Genomic DNA, 25775 nt, shown 5'->3' on the forward strand with positions numbered 1-25775 from the left:
GCAAGCGCAAGCGTGGAGTACCGAGGCATCAGGCAAAGGTTGCCATTTCAGTGCAACGAGACCAAGACCAGCAGAGAGGCAGGACGGAGGTCACCGTGGAGCCCAAGACGGCGTCATCGCCTGTGCCTTTGGTAGCTGAAGACCAACTTTAGTCAGGATAACCTGTACTAGGTGTTCCCCTTCAAAATGGCCGTTGTTGGCGCCCTTCCCGCTCAATATTTGGGAAGAGGACCAGGGCCTCTATAAATAGGGGTAGCCACCACAGAAGAAGGGAGAGGAGATCGAGTCATCATCAGATAGAGAGAGGAGATCGAGTCATCATCAGATAGAGAGAGGGGATCGAGTTCTCATCAGATAGAGAGGCGAGCAAACTCACCCAAGTAGTTCATCGCACCAGCTCAAGAACACCTCTCGCGAGGCTGTTCATCCCTTGTACTGTTCAGCATCAGCCCGTGAGGCAATCCACCACACCACACACTGGAGTAGGGTATTACACCACAACAGTGACCCGAACCAGTATAAATCTTGTGTTCCTCGTGTTGTTCATCATTTTAGTGCGATGAACAACACGAGGGACACAAGATTTATAATAGTTCGGGCCACCGTTGTGGTGTAATACCCTACTCCAGTGTGTGGTGTGGTGGATTGCCTCAGGGGCTGATGTTGAACAGTACAAAGGATGAACAGCCTCGCGAGAGGTGTTCTTGAGATGGTGCGATGAACTACTTGGATGAGCTCTATCGCCTCTCTATCTGATGATGACTCGATCCCCTCTCCCTCTCTTCTGTGGTGGCAAGCCCTATTTATAGAGGCCCTGGTCCTCTTCCCAAATATTGAGCGGGAAGGGCGCCAACAACGACCATTTTGAAGGGGAACATCTAGTACAAGTTATCCTGACTAAAGTTGGTCTTCGGCTGCCAAAGGCACAGGCGATGACGCCGTCTTGGGCTCCACGGTGACCTCCATCCTGCCGCTCTGCTGGTCTTGGTCCCATTACACTGAAATGGCAACCTTTGCCTGATGCCTCGGTACTCCACGCCTGCGCTTGCGCCCTTTGCACCAAAGAGGAAACAAGGACACTGCGCAGGCCGGCGCCCGCCTGGCGTCTGCCTGGTCTCGATCGTCACGGCTTGCGTCACGGGCACCTCGCGAGTTACCCCTGCCTTGATCTCTCCGCCTCCTCGCGAGCCTGCCTGGCGAGGCCGCTCCCGAGGAAGCCTCTGTCGTCTGCCCCGTGAGGCTTGGCCCCTCGCGAGGGTCTTGAGTCTTGCGTTGATGAAGATGGGCCGTACTGGGCCACCACTCGAGCCACGCCATAGGCCGCAGGAAGGCAAGTCTGGGGATCATCGTTCCTAGGACGCCAAAAGTTTCAGAAGGCCACAGATGCCCTGTGCGTTGAAGGGGTGCATCTCTGCACACCTCCCATCACCAACTCAAGTGGTGGGTGCGGGAAGTCCATGTTGTTGAACCAGCGCCAGAGACCCGGAAGCCGCTCAAATGGTCCCCTACACCCATCATCTTCGACATGGAGGACCATCCTAGTTGTACCACTGTGGTAGGATGCCTGCCTTTGTTGGTTTCTCCAACAATTTGCAACCTCAAGGTCACAAAGATGTTGGTGGATGGCGGGGCCGGACTGAGTCTAATTTCCCCGGTAGTTATCAGCAAGCTTCAGATAGCAGAAGAAGAGCTAGAGGTTACAGGCACGTTTCAAGGAGTCAACCCCGGCAGGAGTCATCCTAAATGGAAGATTAATTTGCCAGTAACATTTGGGTGAGAGCTTAACTATCGGACTAAGAAGATTGTGTTTGATGTAGTTGATCTCCCCCTGCTGTACAATGGAATCCTTGGATGCCCGGCCTTGGCTAAATTCATGGCGGCATCCCACTATGCCAAAATACCCTGAAGATGCCTGGGCCACTAGGAGTCCTCACCATCCCGTCGGATGAGAAAGATGTCATCATTTGTGTGGACAAGATGTACAGGGATGCGGTCGCGACAGGGGCAGCAACGGCAGTGGTTCCCGCCAAGGAGAGCAAAGGGACGAAACATGATTGTAGGACCTCTGGCAAAGAGTCCAGGAAGCGTGCCCCCTCCGAGTGCACGGCACCCGTTGACGACGTGCTGGAGTGTTCCAACAGCAAGAGATCCAAGGTTGCTGCTCCACAAGTGAAAAAGGTCCCGACAGGGCTGGCTGACGTTGATGGTACTTTCACCATCAGCGACACCCTCGATGACAAATAGGAAAGCATGATCGTTGCCTTCCTGCGAGCAAATATCGATGTGTTTGCTTGGCAACCATCTGATATCCCCGGTGTTCCCAGGGAGGTAATCGAGCACCACCTTGTTGTCTGCCCACATGCCAGACCTGTTAAGCAGAAAGTCCGGAAGCAGGCCTTAGAGAAGCAGTAGTTTATTGCAAAAGAAATCAAGAAGCTTGAAGCAGCTGGTTTGGTTAGAGGAGTGCTACATCCCACTTGGCTAGCAAACCCAGTGGTGGTCCGGAAGGCGAACGAGAAGTGGAGGTTGTGCATTGACTTCATAGACCTCAACAAGGCTTGCCCAAAGGACCCATTCCCTTTGCCACGTATTGATCAGATAGTGGATTCCACTTCAGGTTGTGATTTGCTCTCATTTCTGGATGCCTATTCTGGGTACCACTAATCTTCATGTCCAAGGAAGATGAGGAGAAGACATCATTTATCACTCCATGTGATACATACTGCTTTGTCCGCATGCCGTTCGGATTAAAGAGTGCGGGTCCACCTTTGCAAGGGAAGTCTAGATTGGTTTTGAACCTCAGCTGCACGGAAACATTGAGGCTTATAGGGATGACATTATGGTCAAAACCAAAGACAGAGCAACTCTCATTAAGGATTTAGAGGAGACATTCGCAAATCTACACAAGATCAACTTGAAGCTAAACCCAGAGAAATGTGTGTTTGGCGTCCCCTCCAGCAAGCTGCTTGGATACTTTGTGTCCCACATGGTGATCGAAGCCAATCCCGACAAGATCAAGGCCATCGAGCAGATCCAAGCGCCAAGGACAGTCAGAGATGTAAGGCACCTGGCGGGATGTGTTGTCGCGCTAAGCAGATTCATCTCCAGGTCTGTCGAGCGCGCCGTGCCGTTCTTCAAGATTTTCAAGAAGGCAGGTCCCATGAAGGGGACCCCTGAAGCGGGATGTAGCTTTGCAATAGTTGAAGACCTACCTGTCCTTTGTGCGTACCCTGGCTGCACCCAAGCCTCAGGAGCCGTTATTGCTATACTTGGCAGCAACCAACCAAGTGGTCAGTGCAGCCTTGGTAGCATAGCGAGAGATGGATGAGAAAGAGAGTGAGTAGAGGCCAGCAGGGCTAGATAAGGATCAGAACAGTAGCAAGCACGACGACGATGACGACCCCAAGGATGTGGCGAGGAAGAAAATGGTGCAACGCCTAGTGTACTTCGTCAGCTTCTTGTTATAGGGGGCTAGGTCGAGGTACTCTGGCGTGCAGAAGTTGATCTTTGGCCTCATCATGGCCTGAAGGAAACTACGCCACTACTTCCAAGCCCATGAGATCACGGTTGTTAGTCATTTACCATTGCAACAGATACTCCGAAACCCAGAGGCTACTGGCAAAATAGTGGAGTGGGCTTTGGAGCTATCTAGCTTTGGTTTGAGGTTTGAGAGCACATCAATTGTCCAGATCAGGGTGTTGGCAGAGTTTATTGCAGAATGGACGCCAATCCCTGATGAGGAAGTGATAGAGACAGTTGTCCCCGGCAAGGAATCACCACAAGAATGGATTATGTATTTTGATGGTGCCTTTTCCCTGCAAGGTGCGGGGGCTGGCGTGCCTCTTGTTACCCCCTCCAGGGAGCACTTGAAGTACGTCGTCCAGATGCATTTTGCACGGGAAGAAGCTACCAACAATACAGCAGAGTATGAAGGGCTCCTTGCCGGGCTCAGAATCGCAGCAGAACTGGGTATTAAGAAGCTGATCATTCAAGGACATTTGCAGTTGGTGGTGAGGCAAGTTAACAAGGATTATCAAAGTCCTTTAATGGAGGCATACATCAAGGAAGTGAGATTATTGGAGGAGTACTTTAACGGATCTCAAACACAACACGTACCCCGTGTGGAAAACAACATAGCTAATCATCTGTCAAAATATGCTGCGTAGAAGCTTCTTGTGGAACCAGGGACTTTTGTTCTCCATCTTACTCAGCCCTCTGTATCCCTAGCAACAATGGCCTAGAAGAGGAGAAGTGGACACCGGAAAGCCTCTCCCGGTAGATTCATCCGCTCCCAGCAAAGACCCTGCCGGAAACAAGTCCTCGTGGCCTACCGGACCACCCCCTCCAGCCGGATCCATGAACCACGCATACAGGTTGGTTCTCCCGTGGCAGAGGAGGTGCCATTAGTCCTTGTTGCCGAGCCATAGGCTCCAACTTGGGCAAGGCACATTGTCCGGTTCCTCCAAACCGAAGAGCTTCCCAACGATCAAGATGAAGCTAAAAGAGTAGCCCGGAGGGCCAGTATGTATCACTTTGTCGATGACACTCTGTACAGAAGGAGGACCAACGGTGTGAAATTGAAGTGTGTCTGCCGGGAAGAAGTAAAGGAACTGCTGGCTGAGATACACAAAGGAATGTGCGGCTCCCACATTGGATCAAGGGCATTAGTTGGGAAAGCATTCCGGCAAGAACTCTATTGGCCCACAGCCCTCCAAGTGCGGTCGAGCTAGTCACTAAGTGTGAAGCCTACCAGTTTCATTCTAAGAAAACCCACCCTCCTGCCCAAGCGCTTCAGACAATCCCTCTATCATGGCCATTTCCAGACTAGGGGCTTGAAATCCTCGGCCCCTTCCCCCGAGCAATTCAGGGCTTTGAATTCTTGTTCATTGCCATCGACAAGTTTACAAAGTGGCAGGAAGTGACTGCCATGAGAAAGGTGACTGCTCAGTCAGCTCTCAAGTTCTTGAAAGGTCTGGTGTGTCGTTTTGGAATTCTGGCAAGGATCATCATCAACAATGGCACCTAGTTCACGAGGCGCGCCTTCATGCAATATGTTTGTTGGGGAAACGACACCTATGGGATCACGAGGATCCCTTCTACGATTGGCGGGGAGAGAGCTGTGCAAAGAGCAGGTCTAGTGATCAGCACGAGGGATTTTTACCTAGGTTTGGGCCACAATGGAGCGTAAAACACTAGTCCTGCTTGAGTGTATATTTTGTGTTCTTGGTTCTTAGACTAGCTACTATGCATGCCCAGTCCAAAAAGCCTAAATCCTTCACCAGTACGCCTCGGGCCTCCTTTTATATGTCGAAGGGGTCACCACAATGGCACACAAGAGATGGAAAGTATCTATAGTGTACAAGTTTATCTCTGACATCGTAGGACAAACGAATTAAATGTGTTGCCTACGTGCCCTTCAACTTTATCGGGGAGAGCAATAGAACTCGTCTCGTCCGTCGCTGCCTCACCCCATTCCGACACGCGTCTAGGCTGGTGAGGCATGCAGCCCTAGGCTGGCTGGCTAGCCGCTATGTTGGCACGGTGGTAGAGCCTCCACGAAAATCTGCATGCCGCCATGCAGGCGTCTGCCTTGTTGGCAAGCTGGTGGTTGCGCTGTAACAGCCGTGAGGTGGTGAAACCTTGTCGGGTGCGGGCCTGACCGGGGCCCCACAATTGTCCCGACAAGACCCTTGCTGGGGGCCTCACGGTCGTCCCCGGCAAGGGCCCTGTGTAACACCCACGATGCGGCTATATCTCCCACGTGTTGAAGCACGACTTAGAGGCATAACCGCATGGTGGTTTTGTCGCAAGAAGGGTCATCTTCACACAATCCCATGTAATGACAAGAATGGGATAAGGAGTTGTCTTACAATCGCCACTTCACACAATGAACATATAATTCATACATCATTCAGGGCACACACATAGTCCGACTACGGACGAAGCCAAAAGAAAAGAAGATAACCCAACTGCTAGATCCCCAATCGTCCCAACTAGGCTCCACTACTGATCAACATGAAACGAAACGTAGCAATGACCGAGATCTTCGTTGAGCTCCCATCTGAGCTCGGTTGCATCACCTGCACTGGTATCATCGGCACCTGCAACTGTTGTGATAGTATCTGGTGAGTCATGAGGACTCAGCAATCTCAAAACCCGCGAGATCAAGACTATTTAAGCGTATGGGTAGGAAGTGGTAATGAGGTGGAGTTGCAGTAAGCACTAAGAAAATATGGTGGCTAACATACGCAAATAAGAGCGAGAAGAGAAGCAACAGAACGGTCGAGAAGCTAGAACTGATCAAGAAGTGATCCTGAAACTACTTAGGCACAATCATAACACAAAGACCGTGTTCACTTCTCGGACTCCGCCAAAAAGAGACCATCACGGCTACACACGTGGTTGATGTGTTTTAATTAAGTCAAGTGTCAAGTTCTCTACAACCGGATATTAACAAATTCTCATCTGCCACATAACCGCGGGCACGACTCTCGAAAGTTTATACCCTGCAGGGGTGTCCCAACTTAGCCCATACCAAGCTCTCATTGTCAACGAAGGATATTCCTTCTCCTAGGAAGACCCGATTAGTCTCGGAATCCCGGTTTACAAGACATTTCGACAATGGTAAAACAAGACCAGCAAAGCCGCCCGAATGTGCCGACAAATCCTGATAGGAGCTGCACATATCTCGTTCTCAGGGCACACCGGATTGTCCAAACTTCCGGTAGGCCAGCCCAGAGTTGCCCCTGGTGGCCACCGGCGGCTGACAGGTTGGACCAACACTCACGACGAGCACTGGCCCGAGGGGTAAAAATAAAGATGACCCTTGAGTCTGCAGAACCCAAGGGAAAAAGGCTTAGGTGGCAAATGTTAAAACCAAGGTTGGGCCTTGCTGGAGGAGTTTTATTCAAAGTGAACTGCCAAGGGGTTCCCATGAATCACCCAACCACGTAAGGAACGCAAAATCAAGGAACATAACACCGGTATGACGGAAACTAGGGCGGCAAGAGTGTAACAATACACCAGGCACAAGGCCGAGCCTTCCACCCTTTACCAAGTATATAGATGCATTAATTAAGTAAGAGATATTGTGATATCCCAACATAATCCGGTCCAACATGGAGCAATCTTCAACTTCACCTACAACTAACAACGCTATAAGAGGGGCTGAGCAAAGTAGTGACATAGCCAATCAATGGTTTGCTAGGAAGGGTGAGAAGGTTAGAGAGGCATGGTAAACAAGTGATAGGTAGCGCAACATAGCGATATAACAAAGCAACTAGCAAGCAAAGATAGAAGTGATATCGAGGGTAATGGTCATCTTGCCTGAGATCCCACAAGGAAGAAGAACGAGTCCATGAAGAAGACAAATGGACGTAGTCGAACAAATCCTCACAAGCCAAACGTTACTGGAACTATCAAGGAGAAGCGCAACCGGAAAGAACCAAACAACGCGGTAAACAACCATCACATAAGCATGGCATGATGCACAATCAAGTATGATGCACGTCTGGTTTAATGAGGCGTGGCATGGCAATATGCACAAACAACACTACAAGTTAAGTGTATCTCAATATGCAATGAGTTGCATATTGATGAAACACCACATCAATATTTAGCTCTCTCTCGGTTATGTACCCAACAATACTAAATGTTATTAAACATGGCAAGATGTGAAGCATCAGCAAACCACCTATTTAGGCAAGTTTAAATGAGGCCGGAACAACAAACAACAATTCTGGAAAATCCCCATGTTATTTAGCAATTTAATGCAACAACAATTTTAACCATTTAAATGTTGTTAACATGATGCGGATGACATAATCAAGGTTTATGCAATTTTTATGAAAATGATGACATCTAAAATGATAGGAGCATTTGGTCACCATGGCGGAACAAAAGGGGTGCCACGGCAACAATAACGAAAATGGTGCCATGGCAACATTTCGATGATCCGACAATTCGTCCGGATGTCGGTGCAAAAGAAAGTGTGGACGTACGGAACATGCAAAAGAAGGTGGGGTGATCCCGGATACCGGGTGTCCCACATGTCGGTGGCATGGCTTACGGCGAACGTGCAAGGAACAATTCGGACACGGTCCAAACATAGGGTGCATCTCATACAACACATGCATTCGGTCCACGGACGTCATCTCGGGGTTATACCTTTGAAGCGTGCCTTTGCGGAGCGGGTCGAGTTTGTAGTGGAAGAAGTGGAAGTAGACGTTCTCGCGACGGTAGTCATACATGTGTGGGAGAGGAACTTGGCGCATCCAAGTCCTTCGGGGTTCCTCGAGGACATGGGGTTGGCCGGCAGCAGAAGGAGGCGTGACGAGGCGCATGGGGTCGAGACGAGGGCGCAGCGCGTGGGTGCCTGGCGGCGGGCAGAGGGAACGAGATGAAGAGATCAAGGGGAGGGGATCGATCGGGGCTGGGGCTCTCGATCGGCTAGGGTTATGGGAAGGGTTAGGTGGGCTGGGCCTAGGTGGGCCTAGGGAGGCCGACGGAGGAGCCTTGGGCCATGTGGGTGGAGCTGGAGAAAAAGCCTAGTTCTCTCTCTCCCTACTTCTTTATTTCCTGGAAAATAGAAAATAAATCAGGGAAGAAAAGGAGAATAAAGGAAGGTAGAGATAGAATTTGGGCATGGGGATTATTTTCCCGGACTCGCATAAATGCGCTTGTTCCAAGAAAAATAGAAAGTGAGCATGGGAGTGAAGTTGAATTCAAACTCATTTGCATTTAATTCAAATTAGTGAGAGAAAGAAATGGGTATTCGGTAGGTCAAAAAATGTTGAGAATTTAGATGGAGCCTCGATAAATGAGATAAGAATTTTTGGCAAAGTTTGAGGCAAGGAATTGAGGTAGAAATTGCATGGAACTTAAACTGTAAGTGTGTTATGGTTTATTCCTAAAGAATGGAATATTTATCATAGCTCCCTAATAATATTGGGAGGGTAATTGTTATAAAGAGAAATCACCATGTGTGTTTCCCTCGATTTAAATGGATCAAAGATCCATACAATTTATTTAGATGAGTTTTTAAAATTAAATGCCATGATGGCATGATGCAATGCAACAAGCAAATAAAACACACTGCAAAGCTCGGAATAGCTGGAAGTCTTCTGGAGCGTCGGTCTCGGGGCGTTACAACACTCCACCACTATAGGAGGATCTCGACCAGAGATCTAGGATGGCACCGGAGAGAAGCGGAAAAAGAAGAGGTAAAGCAAAGTTGCTTCTTCAACAAACGAGTGAAACCAATAAACCTCGAGAGGTTGAAAACTTGAAAGAATAACACAATAGAGTTGAACGAAATTGAGAGCATTCCAGTAGAAAAGAGAAGCAAGGAACACCATGTTAACGTTGGAGGTTGCAAAGCTATGAATGACGAGCACAATGAACAAGAAGGAATTGAAACCACTCTGGTTGAAACGGGATAAGAATGACATAATTTTGGCAGCACTCCGACTGTAAATGGAAGGAATTGAACGTGAACTTGAGAAGATGGGATGATACTTGATGAAATCAACAACACACTGCCTTCGGAACTATTGAAAGAATGAGACAAGGTGTAAGAAGGATTTCAGACCGCAATCCGGTTGAAAAGAGAGGCAAAACTTGATAAGATGAAAAGAACTTGAAAAAAAGACATGAAAGTCTGGTTAAATGGATAAGCACAAAAAGGACACGATCCTGACAATTCGAGATGATAGAGTGAAAGGAGCAAATGCCTCCGGAAGAAAGAATAGAAGATAGATCATTGGAATAACAGAATGGAGAAGAAAATGCCAACTTCTGCCACAAAAGAACTTGGAAAGCACCCTTCCAAGAAGGTTATAACGAAGTTGTTGGAAAACCAACAACGAAACGAATAAGCTTGTAGTGGGCTTATGGAAAGCTTCTCAAAATTTGAGGTGAAATTCTGCCACTACCGAAAACAAATGATTGCTTGAGATCAACGAAGAGATGAAAACTGCTTTTGCCGAGAGGATAGGAGAAAACTTGGATCATTGATAAGCACCACAATACAACATTCCTTCGGGAAGGCTTTCGATGAAATCTATACCAAGATAACTCCAACGAATAGATTGATGGATTTAAAATACCTTGTTCTTGACAACATGTGAATCATGAAACACGAAGGGAAATTATCAAGAATGACATAACACCACCTCAAAAGATAAGGTAGAAAGAATTGCACTTCAGCATGCAAGATGAAGAATGCTTGAACGCCTCAAAACAAAACATGTGTTGAGCACCATGTTTAATTTTGAGAATAACTTGGCGGATCTTAACTTTGAGAGAAATCTTGAAGAACAATTGAAGGATGAAAGGAATCCTTGACGAACCACCATGTAGAGCCTCCATGAAAAACTCCGATAAAGAAAAATGATTATGAAGAAGAATTGGAGGTTGAAGAGAACCAGAATTGAAGCCTTGCAATGATTTAGATGGAGCTACGAAATGAGTAAACTTTGAACTCCGGACAAGAAAGATGAATAACTTGGAACCAAGAATTACTTCCTGATGAACAAACTCCGGAAGAAGGAATTAATCACCTAGATGAAACAGGAATAAGAATTATGTCATGCCTATCCTTCATCAATATAAATTGATGACAAGCAATGGATTTGGCATACCACTTATTCCCGTAGAAAGGATTAAGAGAGATATAGCGCAGACTTGAGAAGGTATTGATGGAACCACCGGTGGGATTGGAAAGAACAAATGAAATGATACGGTAACAAAGGAAGAGGAAAGTTGAAAGAACCACCGAAAGAATTGAAAATGAAATATGAAAGGCACAATTAACCGGGAAGAGTTTGAAAACGAATGAAGATACTTGAGGGGATATAGATACAACTGAACGAATAGATGACGAGCTGATTAGAGAATACTTGAATGATGCACCAGTAAGATTTGGACAATGCGATCTAAAAGCTTGAATGAATAATTCTGAGATGATGGGCTCCGGAGAATCAATCTGAAAAAACTCCTGAAATGCTCCGGATAGGTGAAAAGAATTCTCACAATCAAAAACAATTATGAGGATGGCATCAAGCTTGAGCTACGCATCTTTGGAAGAACGGGTAAGGATTTAAGAGGAACTCTTCTTCGGTCTTCAAAAACCGTGAATGACGATGAGAAACACCACTATGAATTGTTGAGACACTCCGGAAGGATTAAAAGAAAAAGGTTGAGCCAAAGATGAAAGGAATTTGAAAACGATCTTGAAAAACATCTGATTGATGAAATTCATTCTTACGTAAAACTTTGAAAAGAATTTGGGAATGGCTCCGGGAAAATTAGAAGAGTCAGGTAGATCCTGGAAAAAGACCTGTGGGTTAGGGCCCACTCGAAAGAAACATCGTTGAAGGATTTCTTGAAATATATATTGCACCGGTAGAATTAAATAGCTTGAATGAGAGAAAAACCTCGAAGTAACTTGAATGGATTGAGAATGGAAACACGAATCTTCCTGAGAAATTCTTAAGCACTCTAGGACAAATGAATAGCGAGAAGTGAATGATTGAGAGGTGCACCAGCATGGGAAACATTTGAAACGAGGAAAGGATATGATCAACAAAGCTTGAATTGAATCCACCGAAGAAGAAAAGAGAACAAAGAATAATAAACTTGAAGCTCCGTTAGTATCTTCCCGAGAAACACCATATAAGAGCATTGACGGAAAGAATGGAGAGACTTCCCATCAATAAAATGGATACCCGATTAAGAAATCTGAGTCCTTGAAGTTAAGGGCAGGAGGGCGGGAAAACAAAGGCAAGTTGGGGCAGATGGAATGGATACCATTGAGAAAAACTTAGAATTGATCTTGAGAATGTTGAAATGCTCGGATCCACTTGAAGAGAAGCACGCCGGTTGAAAAAGAATTAACATGACGACCTCGATGATCAAGAAAGATTAGTATTCACATAGCAATATGAGAACACCGTTTAGGAAAGGTATGGATTCAACATTTGACAGCGAAGCAACTCGAATACCACAACAAAACAAAACAAGGATTGGCTTGCAGAATAAGCCAGAAACAAACATATGATAGAGATTTCGTCTGAAGTTTTCGTGGTGGGGCCCACACGGGCTTGATCGTACAGCACCATCATGTACAAGGCAGTGCACATGACATACGAAGTGTCCTCGAAGCAGCATAGCCAAGGGCTCTTTAAGACACAACGAGACCACTGTAAAAAACGACCGTGGATAGGCGGACCACTAGACATCGAACCCCAATCTCATATCATGCATCTATCGGAAAGAAGAAAAAACTAGAGCTACTTGAATTCCCACCTATAGAACTTCCGAAACTTTCTGGTTATGCAATCTGGTGTTGGGGATACAGGGGAAGCAATATATTTCTCACCCAAAACTAACAATCCCTACATCCAAGTTGTATCCATCCGTCAACACATAACCAAGAAACCTTCGGAAATCGTATACCTCAACCTTCGAAAAGCATCTGTTATACGAGCTGTGGCAATACTCCCAAACTCCCCAGTACTGGGTGGCGTCGAGGTTATCTCACCAACAACTGCATAAAAGAGATTTTTGATGTTGGCAAAAACTCAGGTATTCCAGAACTGCAATGATATAATAATGACGACAACACCTCGGAGCTCAACTCCCCGAGACACTGCCACAACCCCTAAATGTCAGGAGGCACCAAGAACAATGTTCTCGTCATAAGAAAATCGGAACGATCCCAAGATACCCGCGTGATCCTAGAAAAAATTAGTGAAATTTGAGGCGAGGAAAGACAAAACATCTACGTCAAGAGACCTCACCAGAGCGACGAAGGGGCTGAGGAGTAAAAAGAATCCTACTCTCCGATATATATAATCCTAAGACTCAAAACATTTTGTTCTAGACTCAACAACGTCAGCAATTCGATCAAGCAGGGGGCTCCTAAGTCGGGGATGGCTCTGATTACCAACTTGTAACACCCACGATGCGGCTATATCTCCCACGTGTCGAAGCACGACTTAGAGGCATAACCGCATGGTGGTTTTGTCGCAAGAAGGGTCATCTTCACACAATCCCATGTAACGACAAGAATGGGATAAGGGGTTGGCTTACAATCGCCACTTCACACAATGAACATATAATTCATACATCATTCAGGGCACACACATAGTCCGACTACGGACGAAGCCAAAAGAAAAGAAGATAACCCAACTGCTAGATCCCCGATCGTCCCAACTAGGCTCCACTACTGATCAACATGAAACAAAACATAGCAATGACCAAGATCTTCGTTGAGCTCCCATCTGAGCTCGGTTGCATCACCTGCACTGGTATCATCGGCACCTGCAACTGTTGTGATAGTATCTAGTGAGTCACGAGGACTTATCAATCTTAAAACCCGCGAGATCAAGACTATTTAAGCTTATGGGTAGGAAGTGGTAATGAGGTGCAGTTACAGTAAGCACTAAGCAAATATGGTTGCTAACATACGCAAATAAGAACGAGAAGAGAATCAACGGAACGGTCGAGAAGCTAGAAGTGATCAAGAAGTGATCCTGAAACTACTTACGCACAAACATAACACAAAGACCATGTTCACTTCCTGGACTCCGCCGAAAAGAGACCATCACGGCTACACACGCGGTTGATGCGTTTTAATTAAGTCAAGTGTCAAGTTCTCTACAACCGGATATTAACAAATTCCCATCTGCCACATAACCGCGGGCACGGCTCTCGAAAGTTTATACCCTGCAGGGGTGTCCCAACTTAGCCCATCACAAGCTCTCATGGTCAACGAAGGATATTCCTTCTCCCAGGAAGACCCGATCAGTCTCGGAATCCCGGTTTACAAGACATTTCGACAATGGTAAAACAAGACCAGCAAAGCCGCCCGAATGTGCTGAGAAATCCTGATAGGAGCTGCACATATCTCGTTCTCAGGGCACACCGGATTGTCCAAACTTCCGGTAGGCCAGCCCAGAGTTGCCCCTGGTGGCCACCAGCGGGTGACAGGTTGGACCAACACTCACGACGAGCACTGGACCGAGGGGTAAAAATAAAGATGACCCTTGAGTCTGCAGAACCCAAGGGAAAAAGGCTTAGGTGGCAAATGTTAAAACCTAGGTTGGGACTTGCTGGAGGAGTTTTATTCAACGTGAACTGTCAAGGGGTTCCCATAAATCACCCAACCGTGTAAGGAATGCAAAATTAAGGAACATAACACCGGTATGACGGAAACTAGGGCGGCAAGAGTGGAACAAAACACCAGGCACAAGGCCGAGCCTTCGTCCCTTTACCAAGTATATAGATGCATTAATTAATTTAGAGATATTGTGATATCCCAACATAATCTGGTCCAACATGGAGCAATCTTCAACTTCACCTGCAACTAACAACGCTATAAGAGGGGCTGAGCAAAGCGGTGACATAGCCAATCAATGGTTTGCTAGGAAGGGTGAAAAGGTTAGAGGCTGACATGGCAACTTGAGAGGCATGTTAAACAAGTGATAGGTAGCGCAACATAGCGATAGAACAAAGCAACTAGCAAGCAAAGATAGAAGTGATATCGAGGGTAATGGTCATCTTGCCTGAGATCCCGCAAGGAAGAAGAATAAGTCCATGAAGAAGACAAACGGACGTAGTCGAACAAATCCTCACAAGCACAACGTTACCGGAACTATCAAGGAGAAGCGCAACCGGAAAGAACCAAACAACACGGTAAACAACCATCACATAAGCATGGCATGATGCACAATCAAGTATGATGCATGTCCGGTTTAATGAGGCATGGCATGGCAATATGCACAAACAACATTACAAGTTAAGTGGAGCTCAATATGCAATGAGTTGCATATTGACGAAACACCACATCAATATTTAGCTCTCTCTCGGTTATGTACCCAACAATATTAAATGTTATTAAACATGGCAAGATGTGAAGCATGAGCAAACCACCTATTTAGGCAAGTTTAAATGAGGCCGGAACAACAAACAACAATTCCAAAAAATCCCCATGTTATTTAGCAATTTAATGCAACAACAATTTTAACCATTTAAATGCTGTTAACATGATGCGGATGACATAACCAAGGTTTATGCAATTTTTATGAAAATGATGACATCTAAAATGATAGGGAGCATTTGGTCACCATGGCGGAACAAAAGGGGTGCCACGGCAATGATAACGAAAATGGTGCCACGGCAACATTTCGATGATCCAACAACTCGTCAGGATGTCGGTGCGAAAGAAAGTGTGGACGTACGGAACATGCAAAAGAAGGTGGGTGATCCCGGATAATGGGTGTCCCACATGTCGGTGGCATGGCTTACGGCGAACGTGCAAGGAACAATTCGGACACGGTCCAAACATAGGGTGCATCTCATACAACACATGATTCGGTCCACGGACATCGTCTCAGGGTTATACCTTTGAAGCGTGCCTTTTCGGAGCGGGTCGAGTTTGTAGTGGAAGAAGTGGAAGTAGACGTTCTCGCGACGGTAGTCATTCATGTGTCGGAGAGGAACTTGGCGCATCCAAGTCCTTCGGGGTTCCTCGAGGCCATGGGGTTGGCCGGCAGAAGAAGGAGGCGCGGTGAGGCGCATGGGGTCGAGACGAGGGTGCAGCGCGTGGGTGCCTGGCGGCGGGTAGAGGGAACGACAGGAAGAGATCAAGAGGAGGGGATCGATCGGGGCTGGGGCTCTTGATCGGCTAGGGTTATAGGAAGGGTTAGGTGGGCTGGGCCTAGGTGGGCCTAGGGAGGCCGGCGGAGGAGCCTTGGGCCATGTCGGTGGAGCTTGATAAAAAGCCTGGTTCTCTCTCGCCCTACTTCTTTATTTCCCGAAAAATAGAAAATAAACCAGGGAAGAAAAGGAGAAGAAAGGAAGGTAGAGATAGAATTTGGGCATGGGGATTATTTTCCCGGACTCGCATAAATGCGCTTGTTCCAAGAAAAATAGAAAGTGAGCATGGGCGTGAAGTTGAATTCAAACTCATTTGAATTTAATTCAAATTAGTGAGAGAAAGAAGTGGGTATTCGGTAGATCAAAAAATGTTGAGAATTTAGGAGGAGCCTCGATAAATGAGATAAGAATTGTTGGCAAAGTTTGAGGCAAGGAATTGAGGTAGAAAATGCATGGAACTTAAACTGTAAGTGTGTTATGGTTTATTCCTAAAGAATGGAATATTTATCATAGCTCCCTAATAATATTGGGAGGGTCATTGTTATAAATAGAAATCACCATGTGCGTTTCCCTCGATTTAAATGGATCGAAGATCCATACAATTCATTTAGATGAGTTTTTAAAATTAAATGACATGATGGCATGATGCAATGCAACAAGAAAATAAAACACATGACAAAGCTCTGAATAGCTGGAAGTCTTCTGGAGCGTCGGTCTAGGGGCGTTACACCCTGCCGGGGGTCTTTTCCTTCTGGTCCCACATGGACCTGTATGCCACCAGCCTTCAAAAAGAACTACATGCTACTATGCACGCGCCCCCGAGTCTTGGCCTTGGCGTTGTCGATGGCGTCAAAGCTCTCAACCTCAAGGGTGATGACCTTGCTGGTGCTTCGCCGGCTACCTCGACAAGGGCCTTGCCGGGGCTACGTAAGCCGCCCCGGCAAGGATGTTGCCGGGGTAGGTCCAGCTTTTCTTTTGCTCTTTGTTTACTGGCTCGAATGTCGTCTTGGTAGTCTTGTATTATGTCTTCTACTATCCTGCCAAGCCTTGCCGCATGTGTGGCTATGACTGCCCGTGCACAAGTAAGGGGTACAGAAGAGCGCATACTCCTGTACACCGACAGGAGCCCCCGGGCCAGGGACACACATAAGCGCGAAGAGTCGTTGGGCCAGGCCCAAAACGGTGTGCGGGCACGCGTGGCAGAGATTAACTGCCATAATCTTCTCGTCAGTTGCGCACCAGCACAATCCGCATTGAGTGCGTGGCATGGGGGTTGTGCGTGGAGCGGCCGCAGCATGCCTGCGACACCTCATGTCAAACACTAAAGAGAGCGGCCCGTGCCTTCCCCATAAAAAGAGGAATTTGCGGGGGCGTTGCTCATTTACAAAGTGGACTTGGCATGTGGCCTGCATGGCCCCCGCACCCCCCGATCACGGGATGGAATACGGCCGTCCCACTTGCCTTTATGCTTCTGGCTCGCTCGCCACTTGCCCTCCATGCCTTAGGAAGGGTAGGCGGTGGTGCGGAGGGCATGTGCATTAACGCCGAGGCGAGAAACCGGGTGTCGCTGATTGGAGCACCGGGTCGGTCCTGATTCCCCGTGCCTCATGAGGCCATATTGGTCGAGCGGGGGCAGCCACCCTTGGGTTGGGAGGCCAAGCCTCGGCCCTGCCCTTCTATAAAAGGGGAGAGGGACGGTTCCTTTCCTTACTCACCTCCTTCCTCCCCTTTCTGCTTGGTATCCTTCTTCCACTCGCAATGGTGAGAGGGCGTGCTGGTGCTTCAATGGGGGCGACAAGGGATTCTGCTCGATAGCGTGTCCCCCCTCCTCCGGAGTTCATGGCGGCAGAGCCCGCCATGAGAGGGAGAGGGAGGGGCCAGGCCGTGGTCGCTGCGGCGCTCGAGGAAGAGGAGGACGCGGCGGCGCACCATCAGCGCCTCCGCCGGTGGCCCCTCCTCCAATGGAGGGCCATGTTGGAGACCAGCCCCGCAAGTTCTTCATCAGGCTGTATAAGCCCGTGTGCAGTCATCTCCGCCTCCCTACCCCATTTTCTCGGGTAATGGAGCTTGACCCGCCGCAGGCCTTGAGGCTGCACATGAGGGGCTGCGGGAACAACAACATCTGGGTCGAAGTCGACTTCCCCACTCCTCACGTCATGTATTTCTGCCATGGGTGGAAAACCTTTGCCCATGCCCATAGCTTGTCGGAGGGGCACGTTCTCCAGTTCAAACTAATGGAAAACGGCCTAATCTCCATCAAGGTCTTTGGGCGACGGTAGCGGGGGGGAGGACGCTGACTCCGACTCCGGCTTACCATCAGTGGCAGCACCATCATCTGCACCGCCCCTTCCCCGGCAACATACCTTGTCGGGGGCTATGTCTTACTGGTTTTGGTGTCGGTGGTCGATGGGTCACCTCCGCCATGTTCTCCATCGACGCGTCCCTCCCCCGTATCTCCTTTGCCTTCACATGTTGTACCTGGGAGGAAAGGGGCAAGAACAAGGATTACGGGGCACTCATCTTTTTTTCAACTTGTAGTCACTTGCCAAATCTTAATTTTCTAAATAATGTAATCTCTCGAGTCCATGCTTATGTTCTGTAACATTTGTACTTGCATCAGCATGTCAATGAAAAAGATGAGCCTTGCCGGGAACCCATGCCTGTATACGTCCATGAAGAGGCGAAATGCCTCTTTCATGTAAATAAACGAGTTTTTCAGGCAAGCTACCTTGCCGGCACCCTCTGTGCCTGCCGGACAGTCACATCTGCCGGGTTACAGACAAAGGGTCCAGCCCCCTGTCAATCTCTTTTTACCAAAGGCTAGTGCAACCATTCTGACTGAAACAACGTTCGGGTCAGGGATGGGAGCACCTAAGTTTAAGAAGAGTGGCGAGGTTTCTAATGCACATGTTATAAGTAACGAATAAGAACGGACAAGAGGTAAACTTTATCTGTTTGGTTTGCCGGGGATTGCTGTGCTGGGCAGTCTTCTCAACCTCTTGCCGGAGCCAAGTTCTCGATAGGGAACGGCAGAACCTTGTGTCTTCACTGTGGCATGGAACCCTGGCGGTTTATCAGTATCTGCTTGAATTAATCAAGGGTCGTACAATATCCTGGACAAGCATGCATGCATATATGTATATACATAATCATGGAAATCAAGAGGAAACTATACATACTGAAAGTTATTCGACTACACACAGGGTCTGTGCCTGGCTTTGTACATAGGGTTACATGCCTTGCCGGCAAGGCTAGTACAAAAGGGGATTGTCGGGGCTCCCGGCAACTATGCCTTATGGGTAAAACTTGCGAAGATGTTCAATATTCCAGGAGTTGCTCACCAGTATGCCATCTTCAGTCTCCAGGGGGACTGCATCGGGCGTGGTGAGTATTACCTGATAAGGGCCTTACCACTTTGGCGTCAACTTGCTTGAATTCATGGCGGATTGAATGCACCGAAGAATAAGGTCGCCTTCCTCAAGGCTTCGGGCATGAACCTTGCGGCTATGGTAGTGGAGGAAGGCTGGCTGGTAGCGTGTGGCTCGCATAGTAGCCTGAAGACGATCTTCCTCAAGGAGTGATGCATCATCTTGGCGCAACAGCTCTTGCTCAAGCTCATCATAAGCGAGCACTCGAGATGACCCGTATATGAGTTCTCTGGGGAGAACTGCCTCTGCTCCGTATACCAGGGAGAAAGGTGGTTGGCCAGTGGCTTGATTTGGTGTCGTTCTGATTGACCAAAGAACCGTTGGGAATTCATCAATCCAACGTCTTCCACACTTGTGTAGCCTGTCGAAAGTTATTGTTTTGAGGCCTCGCAACACTTCAGCATTTGCCCTTTCTGCCTGGCCACTGGCAAACTAGTCCCTTGAATAACTTGACGGCTTACTGTGTTGTTACCTTCCTCACTGGTTCCACTTCTGGCCACTTCGTCAACTTGTCGATTGCAACGTACAAGTACTCGAAGCCACCGACAACACGGGGAAAGGGGCCCAGTATGTCGAGCCCCCAGACCGAAAATGGCCAGGAAAGAGGGATTGTCTGAAGAGCTTGAGCTGGTTGATGAAGCTTGTTTGAATGGAACTGGCATGCTTCACACTTGGTTACTAGTGCAGTTGCATTCTAGAGAGCGGTGGGCCAAAAGAAACCCTACCGGAATGCTTTGCCGGCAAGGGCTCTTGACCCTATGTGGGAGCCATATATGCTTCCATGTATCTCTGCCAACAGCTCTAGTCCATCCTACTGAGGAGTGCACTTCAATTTCATGTCGTTTGGTCTCCTCCGGTATAGGACATCGTCCACAAATTGGTACATGCTGGACCGACGGGCTACTTTTTCTGCTTCTTCCAGTTCCTCAGGGAGTTCCCCTGTTTGGAGGAACCGAACGGTATGTTGTGCCCATGCCGGAGCCTAAGGCTCGACGGAAAGGACTAGAGGCACGTCTTCTGATGTGGGGGCAGATGTCTCTACGGCAAGGGCTTGAGGCCCTGCCGAAGCTTGCTGCTCCCCGGCAAGCTTGGGGTCCCCGGCAACTTCCTTGCCGGTGGCTACTAGGAGATCAGCGGGAAAGTACTTACTGGGGCCCGCCTTCCTTCGCTTATTCTGCCCTGCCAATGGTTCAATGGATGGTTGAGTTAGTTGAAGCACAAAGGTACCTGGTTCCACAGGCAACTTGTGAGCGGCACGTTTTGACAAGTCGTCGGCAATGCTATTCTCTGCTCGAGGAACATGCTCTGCTTGCAGACCGTCAAAATGCTCCTCCAACTTCCTCACTTTATCTACATAGCCCTCCGTCAACGGGCTCTGATAATCTTTGTTAACTTGTTTGACGACAAGCTGCGAATCACCTCTGATGATGAGCTTCCTGATTTTGAGGTCTGCCGCGATCCTGAGACTGGCAAGCAGTCCCTCGTACTCTATAGTGTTGTTTGTTGATTTTTACCAAGGAAAGTGCATCTGGACTACGTACTTGAGGCGCTCTCTAGTGGGTGCAATGAGTATCACGCCGACACTAGCACCTTGCAGCGAGAAAGCCCCATCAAAGTACATAACCTAATCATGGCTTGTCTCCTTGCCGGGGAGAGTGGTCTCTTGAATTTCTTCGTCAGGCATTGAGGTCCACTCTGCTATGAACTCTGCCAAGGCTATGCTCTTAATTGTCGAAGTGCTTTCAAACTTGAGACCAAAGCTTGACAGTTCCAATGCGCACTCTACAATCCTCCGGGTTGCTTCTGGGTTGTGCAAGATCCGTTGCAACGGGAGGCGACTGACGATGGTGATCTCATGTGCTTGGAAATAGTGATGCAGCTTTCTCGAGGCCATAAGAAGGCCAAAAAGTAGCTTCTGCATACTAGAATACCTTGATCTAGCCCCCTGCAAGAGGGAGCTGACAAAATAGATCAGGTGCTGCATCACCTTCTTCTTTTGTTTCACTTCACTTGCTTGCATAGATCCCGTCCCGGCGGGACCGGGCTCTGCCAGGGGTCTTGCCTTGCTGGCATCAAGCCCTGCAGGGAAAGGTCCCGGCTCATCATCTGACGGCGTCGCCGCTGCCGCTGCTTCTTCCTCAACTTCTCTCTGAGCCACTAGCGCGACACTAACCACTTGATTCGTCACCGCTAGATGTAGCAGCAACGGCTCTTGCGGTTTTGGCGCGACTAGTATTGGCGTCGAGGAGAGGTACCTCTCAGATCTTGCAGCGCTGCCTCCACTTCCAGAGTCCATTTCATTGGACCCTCCTTTTTCAAAATTTTCAAAAAGGGCAGGGCGCGCTTAGCAGATTTGGAGATGAACCTACTCAAGGCAGTAACACAGCCAACAAACCTACGAACATCCTTGACTCCATTCGGCGCCTCAATCTGCTCAATCGCTTTGATCTTGTCTGGATTTTCTTTGATTCCACGTTGAGAAACAAAGAACCCAAGAAGTTTGCCGGATGGGAAGCCAAACACACACTTCTCAGGGTTGAGCTTGAGGTTGATCTTGTGCAAATTTGCAAATGTTTCCTCCACATCTTGCACGAGTGTGGCCTTCTTCTTGGTTTCGACCACTATATCATCCATATAAGCTTCCATATTTCTATGTAGCTGGGGCTCAAAACCAATTTGGACCGCTCGGGCAAACGTTGAACCAGCGCTTTTCAATCTGAAAGGCATTCGTAGAAAATAGTACGTACCACATGGGGTGATGAACGGGTTTTTTTCTTCATCTTCCTTCTTCATGAAGATTTGGTGGTATCCTGAGTAGGCGTCGAGGAACGACAGCAGGTCGCACCCGGCAGTGGAGTCCACTATCTTGTCAATGCATGGCAAAGGGAAAGGATCCTTTGGACAGGCTTTATTGATATCTGTATAGTCAATACACAGCCTCCATTTCCCATTTCCCTTGCGCACCACCACTGGATTGGCCAACCATGTTGGGTGGAGTACTCCTCTGACTAGGCCTGCCGCTTCCAACATCCTGATCTCCTTAATGATGAACTCTTGCCGCTCCAAAGCTTGCTTCCTCACCTTCTGCTAGATAGGTCGCGCATGAGGACGGACAGTAAGGTGGTTCTCAATCACCTCCCGGGGAATGTCGAGGATGTCAGATGCTTGCCATGCAAAAACATTGATATTCGCCCACAGGAAGGCGACGAGCGCACATTCCTATTTGATGTCATGGGTGGAGCTTATGGTAAAAGCTCCGCCCGTGCCATCCTCCTTGACGGGTACCCTCTTGGTTTTTGGTGGCGCTGCCTTGGATCTCTAGCTCTTGCTGGTGGAGCTCTCTGGCACATCCTCAATGGGCAGCACTCTGAGAAGGCGCGTTTGCGGGAGTGGGTGCAGGAGTCCTTGCCGGGGCCAGAAATTTTGTTGGTGGTTGAGGTCTGGTCGGCGACTGATGCCTTGCCGGTCTTCTTCTCAGTGGCAGGAGCAAGTGGCTTGGCGGCAGATGCTGTGAGTGCCTCTCGGTAGAGTTGGTTGGCATAGATGAGCGCATCCTTCTTGTCGCAGCCGGCAGTGATGATGCTCATTGGGCCGGGCATCTTCAGCTTGTTGTATGCATAGTGTGATGCTGCCATAAACTTGGCCAGTGTTGGACGGCCAAGGATCCCGTTATATGGCAACGGGATCTCGGCGACATGAAAAATGATCTTCTCTGTCATGTAGTTCAGGTTGCCACCAAACGTGACTGCTAGTGTGACCTTTCCTTTAGGCTGGCTTCTCCCTGGATTGATCCCTTGGAACGCACATGTTTCTTATATATCTTCATCAGGGATCTGCAACCTCTTGATCATGTTGGGCGAGATCAAGTCCAGACCGGCCCCACCATCAACTAGCATTTTCATTACCTTGAGGTTGCGTATTGTTGGTGAAATCAACAATGGCAAACACCCAACCGTGGTTGTGCGATTAGGGTGATCCTCGGCGTCAAAAATGACAGGCGTGTTGGACCATTTTAGTGGCTTATAGGCGTCGATCATCGGCTCCGTCGCGTTAATCTCGCGCACCCACTGTTCAAGTTGGCGGTGGGAAGAATGCAACGAGGCACCTACATCAATGCACATGATTTCCGTTGCCTTCTGAAACTCATGCTCGGTGGACTCGTCATCATTTTCGTGATCATCATCTCCCTCTTTCTAGTCGCGGCCTCGGGCAGGACTCTTTTGTTTCTTATCCTTGTCGCGGCGCCCCCCTCGAGCACCGCACTTCTTGCCAGATCCTTTTGCACCGTCGTGGCCCTTCTCTTTATCTTGTCTCTCATACTCAACCCTCTGCTTCTCCATCATCTAGTCAACTTGACGGCTGTTTTGGAGATCATGGCCTTTGGTGTGGTGAATCTTGAATATTGCTTGTTGAAGCCCTCCGGCTTGCCGGCAGCCGCCACGGCCCGGCAGGCGTCGCACCCGGCAATCTCCTTGCCGGGGTCATCAACCTTGGCCTTCTTGGCACTGTAGGGGTCGCCGGATTCCTCGACAGCAAGCACAGTCTTGCCTTTGCGCTTCCTGTTGCATCGTCACCCCTTCTTCACTCGGGCGACGACGTCCTTGTCTTCTGCGTCACTTCCCGCGTCAGTGTCTCCGCTGGGGTACTTCCTCCCTTCTTCAGCTCGGGCGCACCTGTCGGCCAGAACATAAAGCTCGGCGACATCCGTAACCTTGTTCATCGCCAAACGATTGCACACGTTCTGATGGAATGCGCTGATAACAGTGGCGGGATGAACATCGGGGATGTTGTACTGCACAAGGCTGAACCTTTGTATGTATTTCCGCAAGCATTCGCCGTCCCTTTGAGGGATCACATGCAAAACACTCGCCTGGCCAGGAGCTATATTGCTGCCAGTAAAGGCGCCAACAAACTCGTGGCATAGATCCAACCAAGAGGAGATGGAATCTATCGGCAGGTGCATCAACCATGACCTAACGTTGGGCTTGAGCACCAACAAGAAATAGTTGGCGAGTACCTTGCCATCTCGAGCTCTGGCAGCTTGCATCGTGATGGTGTAAATGCTAAGGAACTTAGATAGATGAGTCTTATCGTCGAACTTCTCCGGGACCTCTGGTTTGAACATACGGGTGGTGGGCCACTAGAACTGCCGTAGCTCATGGGTAAACGCTGGCAGGTTATTGCATAGAGCAAGTCGTCAGCATCCTCCAGCACAGGCCTACACGCAATGGGCCAAGCATGCCTATCAGATTGATGGCGCACCTCCCATCGCCGCTCGATGGTGGTCCAGGCGTCCTCCTTGAGCCGTTCACGAAGAACCTGACGTTGGTCGCGACGTGCTCGTGGATCAGACGATGCCGTGGACACATTATCACGGGCGTCAACCCGATGAGCCGGCGACCGCCGCTGCCGCGGCGAAGGGGAGTGCACCGTGGTTGTGAGCCTCCACCCCTTCCACTGTCAACACGCACTGGCTCAGTGGTCCGGCGCCGCGAGGGACTTGCCTCCTGGTGGCCATCCTTGTTGGCGTGGCCAATAAGGCTTTGGATAGTAGCCCTCCACTCTTCTTGCTTCTCTGCAGTAGGATGAAAGTCGAGGAGTAGCTACGCTCGTGCCAATGCTTCTTCTAGCGTTGGTGGCAGCGACAAGCGTGAGGAATAGGAGGAGCTCGGACTTCTAACTATGTTAGAAGGAGTTCTGTCACGGTTCCGTGGCCGCGCGCCTTTTTCACCAGCATCATGGCGTGCATGTTAACCCTGCGCATCTTGAGAATGACGCTGAGGGCTCTTGCGGTAACGATGCCTGGGTCACCAATGTCGTGGAACTATTCGCCGCACACGACCTGGGAGGGCCGTGGCACATGCATCTGTGAAGTCGTCTTCCTACCCTTGGAGGTCCCTGTAGTGCCCGTGGGAAGCACAGGTCCGTCCTTGGATGCGACAACGGGCGGGTCATCATCGCCGCTCGCATGGCTTCTGGTATCAGGGTGGCGTGGATGATCTTGCTCTCCTCCGCCACCAGCGTCTGCAACGTCGCCCGTCCGCGGCTGCACGGGTGGACTGGCTCCACATGAACCGATCGTCGTGATCGTCTTCTTCTTCGGAGCCATGGTGAAGAAGAAATGGACACACTATCTACTAGACTAGATTTTCACAGTCCCCCCCCCTACCTGGCGCACCAAAGATGTCAGGGAAATGACACCTATGGGATCACGAGGATCCCTTCTATGGTTAGCAAGGAGAGAGATGCACAAAGAGTAGGTCTAGAGATCAGAACAAGGGATTTTTACCCTGGTTCGGGCCGCAATGGAGCGTAAAACCCTAGTCTTGCTTGAGTGTATATTTTGTGTTCTGGAGTTCTTAGACTAGCTGCTATGCATGCCTAGTCCAAAAAGTCTGAATCCTTCTCCAGTACACCTCGGGCCTCCTTTTATATGTCGAAGGGGTCACCACAGTGGCACAAAGGAGATGGAAAGTATCTACAGTGTACAAGTTTATCTCTGACATCGTAGGACAAATACATTAAATGTGTTGCCTACGTGCCCTTCAACTTTATCGGGGACGACAAGAGAACTCGTCCAGTCCGTCGCTGCCTCACCCCATTTCGACACACGTCTAGGCTGATGAGGCATGCAGTGCTAGGCTGGCTGGCTAGCCGCTATGCTGGCACGGTGGTAGATCCTCCACG

The sequence above is a fragment of the Triticum aestivum genome, chromosome 3B (genome assembly GCF_018294505.1).
Source record: "Triticum aestivum cultivar Chinese Spring chromosome 3B, IWGSC CS RefSeq v2.1, whole genome shotgun sequence".
Classification (NCBI taxonomy): domain Eukaryota; kingdom Viridiplantae; phylum Streptophyta; class Magnoliopsida; order Poales; family Poaceae; genus Triticum; species Triticum aestivum.